The sequence below is a fragment of the Leopardus geoffroyi genome, chromosome D4, assembly GCF_018350155.1.
Source record: "Leopardus geoffroyi isolate Oge1 chromosome D4, O.geoffroyi_Oge1_pat1.0, whole genome shotgun sequence".
In the NCBI taxonomy this organism is placed as follows: Eukaryota; Metazoa; Chordata; class Mammalia; order Carnivora; family Felidae; genus Leopardus; species Leopardus geoffroyi.
In genome coordinates, this window is record NC_059342.1 from 49,345,276 (window position 1) to 49,358,799 (window position 13,524).

Genomic DNA, 13,524 nt, shown 5'->3' on the forward strand with positions numbered 1-13,524 from the left:
TATTACATGTGGTCCTTTGAGTGGGAAGCATACTTTTCTCCTTTCTCATACCATTTCAGCCACTTTAAATGGAGTAATTTGTTATGTATTGGGGTTGCTAGATGCAGTGTACTTCACATATCTCTTTTTTAGATTTCTTAAGGATTCTCTTATTTATAATCATGTCATACCAGGTTTAGAATTAGACTTAATTGAATCCTTACCCTAACTAAAGGGACCACTTGAAGATCTCTATGAGGTACTTGACTCAATATGGGCAAAAGCTTCTGCCATTCTTGGGCAGATTAAAGGATAAGTGTCCATCATGGTTCAGAGTGACTGATGATAACCTTACTCATGTTTGCATAGTACCATTTGTAACTAGAAGCCAAAGAAGAATTGAGTCCATATGATCATGGCTGGTAGAAAATGCAGTCTAGGGGAGCCTGGGTGGCTCAGTCAGTTAAGTGTCCAACTTTTGATCTCAACTCAGGTTATGATCTCACAGTTCATGAGTTCAAGCCCTGCATCAGGATCTGCTCTGACTGCAGAATCTGCTTGGGGTTCTTTTTCCCCTCTCTCTGCCCCTATCCCTCTCTCTCTCTCTCTCTCAATAAATAAACTTAAAACAATTTTTAAAAATGCAATCTAAATACTTCTATCCTACAAATATTTTGACCTAATAAGGTCAATAGACTTTTCTTTATTTATTAATATTGGAGGACTACATGACTGTTACATTCAGGTTTTCATGGGTGCAACATCCAAATTCTGTTCTTTCCTTAACCCCAGCCATCTACGAATATGAACATATATTCTTTATTCCTTAGGATCTCCTTGGATTCAAGCACTTGATACTTGTGCATTGTTACTAAGTAAAACTACCAGTGTACATGGATTGTTATATTCCAAAGATTTAGTAATTTTTCTTTCCACAAATTCTTAATTAGAATATCAAGGACTTCCAGTTACTTTATAAGTAAATCATAATCTAACGATGACTTTTTACCAAAATCCACAGGCTCTTTTTGCTAAGGATATTCATTAAGATCCCTGAGAGAATAAAAATGTATTAAAGAGAAAGCTGCAAGTTTGTTAGCAAATCATTGTTTGTTTGTTTGTTTGTTTGTTTGTTTGTTTCTCTGATTTTTCTCATGGAGGCAAATAACTTATCTTGGATTGAAATAAGACATCCAAGTCTACCCTTGGCTAAGTACTAAAGGACAATTCAAGAGATTTCTAGGTTCTTACTCTCTATTACAGACTATGAGTCCCCATCTTCTTTGAAATTGCTTCTTCTCTTTATGACCTGAACCAAGAAATCCTCAGTCACGGAACCTCTTGCTTCAAGAACATGAACATAAACAAAAACTTTGCAAACTGAAATTATCTCTTCAATTATCTCCTGCATACGTTCGTCTATCTACCTGTTTCTTCATAAATAATCTAGTCAGAAATCACTATGGGGAAACCACCAAATACCCACCACTTTTAATAGTTTCTTGATCCAATAGTAAAGGATTGTCAACCGTCACCCACTTTCGAACTTGTGGAGGCTTCTGCTGAAGTTCTTGAGGTCTTTGTTGACCCTTATAGCAAAGCTATAAAATCTTCACTACTTACTGTAAATATGCAATATTGCTCAATGAGGTGGCTTACATACTTTGAGGTACTGTTTTTTTGTTTCTCTTTCTCATATCATTATCCATTATGATGACACTTTGAACCCTGTCACATTTCTTTCCTTACTCCCCCCAAAAAACAGCACAAGAAACTACAGCCCTTCACACACATACCCCCCAAATATGAATATGAGTATTTTGCACTTACCTAAAGATTGCCAATATTTTATGAGGCAGTATTAGCAACTGCTTTAGATAATTCAGACTTGGACATGTTTGTTAATGTGTCATCAGAAATGAGAAATCAACAGGCTGACTACGCCATTAAAGACCTCAGTTTACCCTTGGAATATAATTCCTTATTGTGAAGTTTTGGGGATGCAAACTGGCACAACTGATTGCCCTTATAAGAACCTGCTAACTGGGCAAAGACAAAATAGTTAATGCTTATGAGACAACAGACCTCATCCTATTGTGGGATACTTTGGAAAAAGCAAGACTTCTTAACCTCAGTAGGAACTCCAAAACAATGGGTCTGGAAAATTATAGATGCCTTAATCCAGCTGAAAGAAGTAGCTGTTGAGTAGGCAGACACGCACTAAAACAAACGACTGATCTAGAAATTAAGGGGGGGTGGAAATGCCCTGGGTAACCATTATGCCAAGACAGTCCTTACAAAATTTCTTATCCCTGTAATCCTGTCATGCCTCTGCAATGGGCTTATGAGGGTCATTATTGAAGGCAGATTTTATGCTAACATCAGAGAAAAAAGTACTAGGGAAAACCTGGATATAAATTACAGGAAGATAATCTCAAACTTCCCAGGAGGGCACCTGGTAATGCCAAAAGATCTCAAGTGAAAACATGGTAAAATCCAAATAAGATCACCCCAAACCACAAGGACACGTTGCCTTTAAGTTTATTTCTCCTCTGCCAAAAAAAAAAAAAAAAAAAAAAAAAAAAAAAAAAAAAAAAAAAAAAAAAAAGAAGAAGCCTGACAAAACTTTAAAGGAAATGCATGGATGCAACAAAATCTTCAGGTTTGTTTGAATAACTCTAACTGGACTTTATATAATTATCCCTTGCAATGGAGTATGAGAATGTTCTGGTCAATGCATATTCCTGTTCAGTGCCCTTTTGTGGAACTTTATCTTTGAAGTGGCTAAAACGGTAGTTAATTTCATGTTTTCTACTTGGTAAATCCCAATCTATCTCTCTATTAACAGAGATGCTCATTTTACTAGAAATATCATTAAGGAGCTCTTTGAGGTATTAGAGCTTGCCAAAAGACTCTGCTGTGCATACAAGCTGATCTGTAGGCAAAGAAGAAAGGATAACTTAGATTCTCAAATTAGTTTGTCAGAACTTTGAGCAAGATATAAACTTCCTTACCCCAAGGTCCCTTCTTTTCACTTTATAACAATAAGAAAATCTCTTGGAGATTCCTCAATTCTGCTTTTATAAGTCAGTAATAGGTAGACTCCTGTTTCTAGGAATATCATCTCTAATCCTAGACTCCACCCTTTTGCAAACAATTATGGCCAAAGGAAGTAGAGGACCCATGGCATACAGAGTATTATCATCAATAGTTACAGGAAGCCATTGTTCAACCTTCTTCCAAACAATTCTTACATGACCTGAAACGTGGATACTCAGTCAACTTGAAGAGATATCAAAGAAAAATTTCTCTTGAAAAGGACCTTGTCTGGTACTATTAACAACTAGCAAACAAGTAAAAGGCCAAGGGATTGATACGTGCCTACAATTGCAGAATGGTGTGTGACTCACACGATTCTTCATTCTTTGCTAACATTTGGCCTCACTTGTCTTGAGCCTCATGTAGGGGAAGCAATCTTTTCCCTTCTTCTATTCTAGGTTCTTTGGCTACTCTGATAACTAAATTCATTTAAGATAGATTAAGAGGAGAAAAACAAATTTAATTCTGTATTTATGGGGGCCCATAAAAATATGAGATTCAGAGAAATGACCAAAGCCAGCAGCTTTCCTACCTTTTAGCCTAATAAACAATAAATCTGTGAAGAATTAACAAGACAAAAAAGTTTGGCCTTGTGGTAATAAATTAGTAAGTAAAATTACAAGATTTTTTATAGATAGCCTTCTTGGCCTGACTTCCCAATCTGTGGTGATAAGGAGGTGTTCTCTGCTCCTGGTCCAGGGAGGATGCCTATCACATGAGAGGTTCATTTTCTGCTTTTAGGGGAACAACAAAAGGTCAGCGTATCCTTCTTGCTCCAGCTGTGTCTTCGGTAACTTTCATTCAAAATAATCAATATGCCAAGGTGGCACATTTGGGGAAGGCATATTTGTTCTCCTTCACTCATCCTAAGAAATAAATCATTCCAAAGAGTCATAGTGCTACTGATGCCCTCTCCCTACAAACCTTCGAGATCAGCCTATAAACAGATTCATAATGTAAAGCAAAGGAAGACAGGTGCACATGCTTTCTCTTATAAAACACCATTTTAAAATTATCTGTGCAGTGCTCTGCCATGTGGCAGAAAGACAACAGAACTCAGTTTTCTCAGAAGTGGCTTCATTATCTGAAGAGGGATCTCTTCTCAGTGATAAATAATAAAATCCATAGTCTATATCTGGAGCATGAATTAAGTATCTTTGGAAGGTATATTTCTTGGGAGACAAACTACAAAAGTTATATAGTGGGGATTTTAATTATTTTAAACATAAACATTGTTAGAACAAGGTAAAAAGAAGGAGAGAATAGAAGGAGTATGGAAGGAAGAAAAAAAGAAACAGAAAAAACCACAATGTTCTATCTTTTCATTAAAAAAAATGGATGGAGGGGCACCTGGGTGGCTCAGTTGGTTAAACGTCTGACTCTGGATTTCAGCCCAGGTCATGATCACAGGGTTGTGAGAGACCAAGCCCCACTGGGCTCTGTGCTGACAGCGCAGAGCCTGCTTGGGATTCTCTATCTCCCTCTCTCTGTCCCTCCTCCCCTGTTTCTCTCTCTCTCTCTCTCTCAAAAATAAACAAACATTAAAAAAAAAAAAAAGAAAATCGGATGGAAATGAATACAGAAGGATATGTGGGAACTAAGAAGCATGATAGACAAAATTCCTAGTACATCTGCATTTTGATGCATGAAAAGTTCACCTATGGGTATTATCCCCCAAGATTATATTTTATTAGGTTTATTGTGGAGGAGGGGCAGGATTTGGAAGAAGGAGCTCTTCTGATTTTATGCAGTATGAAGACCTGGCTTTGATAAATACTTCCTTCTATCAATTTACCAGCAGGAAAAGTTCAGATAAGTCAGGATTCTTTTAGTCCCATTCTGTTCTTCTCCCCTAGTATTGGTACAAAGGTGTTTGCTTTCCATATTTTTAACCAAGATGGTTTTAGTTTTTGTTACTACCCTTTTCTGGAAATATATTTCTTAAATAAATACTATGTTTGAGTCAAAAAAGATAAAGGTCACTATATTATTTAATAAGAAAAATAGCTGCAAGATGCTACATGTCTGTATCTACATATAAATCTGAGCTTTCTATGTTTATATTTTCTCTAGAGGATATGTGTTCCCTATGGGATTAATGTTCTTTTGTGCATTACAGTAATAGAAGGACTGTTCTAAAAATTCTTTAGCAGAGTAAGTCACTTCCTGTCTTGAAATACTAAGCAATTTCCTATATAATTCATTAAACATCCCTGAAAGCAGCAGGTACTGGCCATTACCCACTTTGCATTGAATATTGTACAAGTTATATTTATTTTCAGTAACCTGCATGTTGCGTGAGGCTAAGGAATCTGGGCACTTGCCGTTGTCTACCTGGAGATATTGTTCTGTTTTTATTACTCTCAGAGGAAGTGTAGAACCAGATGCAGAGTTAAGGAATGGATTATATTGACTCTTCCTTAGAAGAAGAGGTAACATTAGTTTCTTTATATTCCCTTTGTACTTCTCGACCACCTGTTTAAATATATATTTTTCTAGTTCTCTTTAATATAAGGAAATAAGTAACAGCAGTGACCATTTACACTGTTAAAAACAATTATTCTCAGTTTTTCATTCTCCTCCACCAATCTACCACTTTCAACTCTTACATTACACCATTTAGCAAGTAGATAGAAACAAGAGAATGACTCAGTTGGCTGTTAATTTACTTTAACAACTATAGAGTAGAAATGAAGCTCCCACTATGACATGTGAGTCTAGGGTATATTTCAGTCTCAGAGATCAGTTATAAAGAGACCTGATTCTCATAGGGATCTTTGTTCTGGGAATTGCAAGGATTTTTTTTAACTATTCTCTTGAGCATAAGTTATAAACCATTATTTTTGGGATAGCCTGAACCTACTTCTATCAGAAACAACAATTAATATGTAGAATTAAAGCAGCTAAAACTATGAGCAGATCTGTTGCCTGGGATGCATACACACACCATGATTCACATACAACTTGGAGCAAGGAGCCCACTAAAGTTAAGAACCTCCCTCCCCCTGCCCCCCACCCCCCAAACTGAGAAATACAGCTCTGTCTTCCTTGATGATCACATTTCAAAGAGAAGTTTCCCAGGTCCTTGAGAAACCATTCCTGTTTATAAAACTGGTAAGAGGCTTTTAAAAAGGTTCACATCTCAAAGGGGCAAAGAATTCACCATTACAAGTTCTTTAAAGTAAATCCTCTAAGAAAAAGGAGATCAGGGCCTTGAGTCTGGAAGAAGTCTTTATGGTCAAACTGAGGGATACATTAAGATCATCTTGGCCAGGCGGTTAGTTCTCTTGCTTTCTGGTGTAGGAAATAATAAAAAATTTAAATAAGGAGGCAATAAGTGATCAAATCCAATGGCACATTAATGATCTCCATTGGGAGTCCTTTCAAGAGAGGTAATCTCAGGAATTTGATTATTCATAATAGTAAGACACAATGAGGTACCAGTATTAGGAATCTGAAATTACTCAATTTATTTTTGAGAAGCAAGGGAAATGTTAGCAGTTGACAAACTAATATTTGGGCTTTCTTTACTAAAAGAAACTTCCAGACTCTGTACTGAAGCCAACTGTTTAAAATGTCTACATCAAGGGTCCTATACAATGAAAACAAAGTTCTGAAAGATGACCCAGAGGCACAATCTGGATCTGTCGTAATCAAGGAAAAAATTTTAGTTGGTCTCCAGATACACTACTAATTCAGAAAATTGCATGAATCACATTTTATATATATTTCTAAGAATTGAGACGTAAAATTATTTTAAAGGAATTTAAAGAATGTAATCCAAACATTTTTCTTAATTAGAGTTTCACCATATTATTTAAAAAAATTTTTTTAACTTTTATTGATTTTTTGAGACAGAGGGAGACAGAGCATGAACAGGGGAGGGTCAGAGAGAGAGAGAGGGAGACACAGAATCGGAAACAGACTCCAGGCTCTGAGCGGTCAGCACAGAGCCTGATGTGCGGCTCAAACCCACGAACCGGAGGTTATGAGCCCAAGTCAGACGCTTAACGAATGAGCCAACCAGGCGCCCCTCACTGTATTATTTTAAAAGAAAAATGGTAACTGTGGTAAGTACCTGTCAAATGCAGATGATGTGCAAATGACTTTCTGGTCCTATTTCGCATTACCTGCACCTCGTTGCAAATGTTTTTGATACCCACAGGATGTCTGTTTATTTTATTGTGGGCAGAATTCGGTGAGTTCTCTCAGCAAACCAAACCCTCATTAGATGTGCTATGAGATAATTACAGAAAGTAAGATAGTCAGGAAGGCTTGGTTGCACCAGAACAGAGAAGAAAGGGAAGTATATTCTTACACATGAGTAGAGTCTTTTGCAATCTTTTGCTATAGTAATTGCTATTTTGAAAGGGCTGAGTTCTCTATACCTGAATTAAGCCTTAGGCATTTTTTAATCTGTTAGTGAAATTGCAGTTCTTCCTATCCAGAATTAAATTATTTGACTTAGGGGAAATTTGTGATCTTAAAACATAACACTTTAAGTTTCTTTAGTAACTTCCTGGAATCATCTTGCCTGTTACCTTAAATTCGCACAAGACTGCCTTTATCTTCTCCAGAAAAAAAAAAAAAATATATATATATATATATATATATACACACACACACACGCATGCGCGCGCGCGCACACACACACACACACACACACACACACACATATCCATCCCCCAACCCCCAAGGTCTCTAGTAATTCTATTTTTTGCTGAGTAAAAAGATTTGGGACCAAATACAGAATTGTCATTTATTTATTATATATGCTTGGGGAAGTCACTTAACTTCACCTAGCTTCAGTTTTTATAAATGGAAAAGGATGGTAAGTAGTCACAAAGCTGTGCCTATAAGGAAAACAGTATGTGTGCAAGTGTCCTGTAAGCTGTAAGACAAAATTCAAGTACTTAAAAAAAAATTGCAATTTGTTTACCTATTATAAAGTTGTTTTCTTCAAGGTTATGTATGTTGCCAGTTAGCCTTGAGGCAATGTCAGGGAACCCTCTTGCTCAACTATAGACCCCAACAGTTAAACCCAGAAATAGACAAGACCACTTAACTCCTGCTCTAACTGAAACTCACTGTTCTTACTTGTTATTGCACTTTCTTGAGCATTGATGAAGAAGTTATACATTGACGGGAACATTGCAACCTCTGGGCCAGAAAAGCCCAGATAGCAACAGAAGACCTAGAAGACCCCATTCCATCCCCTTCCCTGCCCTTGATCGTGGGCTGAACACATACCGACTCCAACCTGTGATCACATGTTCACTGCTGGCTATCTTACACTACCCCCCTGAACTTCTCCGATAAAACTCTTGGCTTCAACCTGCCACCTACCCACCTTCTCCCTCCCCACACCAGAAATAAATTTCTCCCAGAGCACCAGCTTCTGACTTTGGCTCAGGTCATGATCTTATGGTTTGTGGGTCCAAGACCCACGGGCTCTGGGATGACAGCTAAGAGCCTGGAGCCTGCTTCAGTTTCTGTGTCTCCCTCTCTCTTTGCCCCTCCCCAGCTTATGCTCTGTCTCTTTCTCAAAAATGAATAAACATTAAAAAAATTAAAAGTAAAAGAAAGAAAGAAAATTCTCCCTTTCTCTTTTCCAAACCCTCCTTTCTAGAGGTTATTGGCTTCCCTTGTCACCAGTTTATCTGAGTTTGTTTGGCCATAGCATTGGCCAACCCAGCCAGTAGCTGAGCTTTCCATTGGTCTACCCCCCTCGGGATTCCCCAAGAAGGAGTCCTCAGTGCCAGGGCTCACCAGATCCTCTCCTGAGTTAGTGGCTGTGATAGATCAATCGGATCAGCAGGATATTTTTTCTGTCTCAACTTATTTCCTTCCAAGCTTTGGAATGTACATTTTGGAAGGCTATTCTAATGCCAACTTCTTTTTTGGGAAATGGAAATACCTAGAATTGGGACATGAATATCCTAGGCTGTTGAATTACTTCCCTCTTATTTACATGATTTATATTAAATATTTAAAAGTCTTTCTACTTCCTGAATTGTCCTCCTCTTGGGAACTGCTGTCTTGGAGATAACAAGTACTTTCCTATATAACTTTTTATCCACTACTAGATCTTTTGTGCAATGTTGGGGGTGGGAGGGATGTGTGTGTGCGTGCATGCGTGTGCACACAGGGAGGGAGAACAATTACCAGGAAGATAGAGTATTAAAAGTGTGATACATGAGGGAAAAATGGAGAATTAAAATGATTATCAAGAAATTAAACAGACTTGAAATAAATTTGCAAGATCGTATGAATAAAATAGGACTACTTTTGAAATAATACACAAGTTTTCAAAAGGCTAATGAGAAAACTATCCTCTCTCCTCGTGAATGATGATGAAATAAGAGTGCAAAAGGAAGTCTCATTTTCTTGCTTGATGTCTGGTTACTTATTGCCTCACTTATCCCTTTTTGACCTTTAGGTTCTCTCCTTCATGACATTATATTATTAAAGAAAGGTTGACCTAAAATCACAGCCTTTTAATCTAGATAGCAGAGAAATCATTTAATGCCAGATTTCGTTTTGTAGATCAGGGTGACCACAAACCCTGGTTTACCTAGTTATAATCCAGATTCAAACCTCTCATTCTGGTGTATTTATTGTTACACCCTTGTTCACTCTCAAACATGTCCTGGTTGGGATGATAAATTACAGTCATCCTGTAGGCATAGAAAATAAAACAGGAAAAGTCAAGAGACTTGCTCAAATGTGAATAATTATTTACCTCTGCCTTTAGGGCCAGAATACAGACTTGCTGACTCTTCCTGGAGTTCTAGTCACTGTATCCAGTGACTTTGCCACTTTATCTCCTAGTCACTGCAATTTACGATTTTTACACATATATGGAAAAGCCAAATCCCAACTAAAAGAAGTAGACAAATTCTCTTACAACATTAACCACCTCCTACCTAAAAGAAACGAAAATGTTTTCAATTTTCTTCCATCTTACACTAGTATTCATTATTCTTTTATACAGGAGATTTTTTAGGATAATATGCTGACAACATCGAAACTATTTTTTAAATATAAGTGAATAAAGTTTAGCTGCTGGGGACCAAGAGCAACATAATATAAGGAAACAACACCATAAGGAAATCAGTCATCAGCAAACATCATTGGGCTTTTTTAGTTACCAAGAAACAGGCCAACTGCAAAATATTTGCTGCCTGCTACTAAGCTCTTGGGACTGGAAGATGATGCTTGTTAATGGATAATTACATGCTACCGAAAAGAATTGGTACTGGCTGCATGTTGTGCACCTTCTAGTTTGAAGAGCTTGAACTTGAAGATCGCGTGCTGTCAAGGGACCCTTTGGACATGGGGCCCAAGTGTGAATAGAGCCCTATTGTCTCTCTACCTATTTGCTATGCATCAGGCATTGGGCAATCTGTCATGCATCTGCTCTGTTCAGGCTTTGCCTAATGATGTGGGAGGATCACAAAGTCTAATCTGACACAATGGCTATGTAAATGTCATATGGGTCCCTTGTACATTTGCCTGAGGGCTCCTTGATGGGGGCACATTTCAAAAACGATAAAGGTTATAGCACCCTGTGAAGGATTTATGCCACACAGTCTACTGGCCAGGATTTAGTTTTGTAGCAGACATTCCACTTTAAATGCAGGAATTCATCATTTAGCGTAGCTAGTTTTATTGGGTACCATAGAATATACAAGAATGAATAAGGGATGAGATTTCTGTACATCATTGATTTTATTAAATGAAAATAATAAATTCTTATATATATTTATCTCTTTGATGTAATTCTGATAAAAGAGATATTAAATAGACATGAATCAAAACTTTCTTTTGCTTCAGAAGGGCCCAAGAGGCTTATAATCAAATAACATTGCCAGTTAATCATTCATATAATCCAACATTGCAAAATTCCAATTCTGGAAATCAAATATAAAATTCTTATATTAAATGCTTATGTAACTTATGATATTCTAATTCTGATGAGGTCGCACACACACACACAGAGTAACTGTTATCCCCAAGCCAATGTGAAGACATTTCTGGGATGGAAAAGCTATTTTTACCTAGTAAACATGAATAAAGCACCTAAAGAAAACCTTCAAGATGTCATCATCCATTAACATTGTTCTGTTATCCTCTCAGCCTGAAGTTCATATCTTTGGCACATTAGAATTAGGGCTACTTTTCAATGCCAGGACCAGAAGCCCACCTCCTTACTTTTGGGGCAGGAAGTTCTTTCTGTAGTTAAGAAGAAAGCATTATCAGAGTTTATATCTGAAACATGACAAGGTGCAAGACAATTTAAGGGCAAAATGCCCATAGCAAAGTATGGCTGAAATGATTTTAAGAAGCAGGTTTACCAAAACCTTATGAATGTGATTATTAGATTTAAGTTCTCTCTAGACATCATGTAAGCTATTTAAGGGGAATTCATAAATTGTCAGTAGTACTAAAAACTGCTGAAAGAGGCTAGAATTTGTGTATCTAGAAATAGTATGAAGTTATCTTAGGAACAGCAGTTTGATTTTTGCAAACAATACTATGCTGTTCCAGTTCACCTTACAAAAGTGACTGACCATCTCAGTTTGTCTGGGACTGAGGGATTTCCTGAAAAGTGGGATTTTCCATGCAAAAATTGGAGGACTGGGCAACCCAAGATGAATTGGGCAACTCCAGGAAAACGGAAAAGGATATTGCCGAATCCCACCCTAAAGTGCAAATATATTCATATCCTCCAATAAAACAATAACTCAAAGTAAATGATCAGCTCAAATGGTAGCTTTGATTTACAACCCAGTGAGTTCCTGCTATTTTGAATATCCCCTGCCTACATTCTCCCATCAGCTTTCTCCTGTCACTGTTTTTTGTTTGTTGTCCACATTTCTAATAACACTGAGTTGTTTCTGTGAACAGACTTCGAACTAGGTTCCTATATATTTTATTGTCTGCCCTCATTTATCTTTGTCTAGTTTTATTCAGATTGTTCTCTTCCATTTCATACTGTGGCTGTTGTTGTTGTTGGGTTGTTGTTTTTTTTTTTTTACAGGTTGATTCATTTTCCATTTTACTTAAGTTTTCGGTTTAGTTTTTCAATATGGACGTGTCTTTCTTCATTATGAAATATTTCAGACTACCAAAAAAAGATGTAAAATATAACATTAAGGGACCCATTTATCCAGCAGCAAGGCTGAGTATAAACATTAAAATGAAGTTGAACCCCCTTAACTCAATTGCTTACTCTCACTACCCTCCAGAGCAAATGACTATACTAAACTTGATATTCACCTTTCCCAAATAATCTTTACATTTTTTTATTTTACTGCAGATGTATATATCCATTAGCAGTAGATTATATTGTTTCAAATATTTTTAACACTTATATATAGTCTTACTATATGCTTTGTAGGGGAGAAAAAATAATTTTCCTTCTAATTCCCAAGCTCTTGGCTGAGACCCCAAGTAATAAAATCGATTAACAGGAGAAGAACTAACAGAACGTATTACATATGTACTTCCTGTATACAAGGGGGATGCCCGGAAAACAAACTCCCCCAAATGGTCCATGCCCTCACCTCAAATGCCATCTTCAGCTAAAGACAAAAGAAAAATATTCGAGTGGAAGGGAGGCCAGTGATGGCAAATTACCAGGAAAAGCATAGTAAACAAGGGTAAGGTTCTTATGCCAAGTTAAGTCATTACCTTCTTCCTTCCTAAGTGTTTCTAGAGATTTACATTCATCCTTCTCTTCCTGGTACATAGAGGGAAGGCACCCTTACAAATGGAGATTCCCCTTATAAATGTTAATCTCTCTTACATAGAGGTAACTTCTACTGAGTTTTCGAAGCTTCTCCTGTGTCTACTATTTCTTAAAAATAATCAGCCCCACATAATCAATATGCCAAAAAAGCATATTTTGGGGTTGCAAATTCTCCCCTTCAGCAACCTCCTGCAACTTAAATGTGTCAGTATTATGTAGACAAGATTCAGCAGTACTGAATATAGACACTTCTAGTCTAATCATGTGCCACTCTAAGAGTAGCTCATTTGATAAACACACTATAATTTATCCATTCTATTGATAGACGTGTAGGTTGTTTTCCAACTTTTCACTATTTAAAATAGTGTTTCTATGTACTATGTATCCCACACGCACATGTAAAGATCTTCCTAAAATACATACCAAGGAGTTGCTTGATCATAAGGGATGTGCACCAAACATTCATGAAATATTGTGAAGACTGCTGGAGTAATTTACACAGCCTTCAGCACGATGCACGAGTCCCAGTCACTTCACATATTTGCTGACAGTTTACACTTTCAGCTTTCCAATTTTTGTCATCTATGTGTAAGAAAAGATTTTTTTTTTTTTGCATGGCATTTCTTTGCATTTCTCCAATCCTCTAAGAAAAACAGATGCCTTCTCCAATTTCCCTTTGGCTTTTCTTTGGC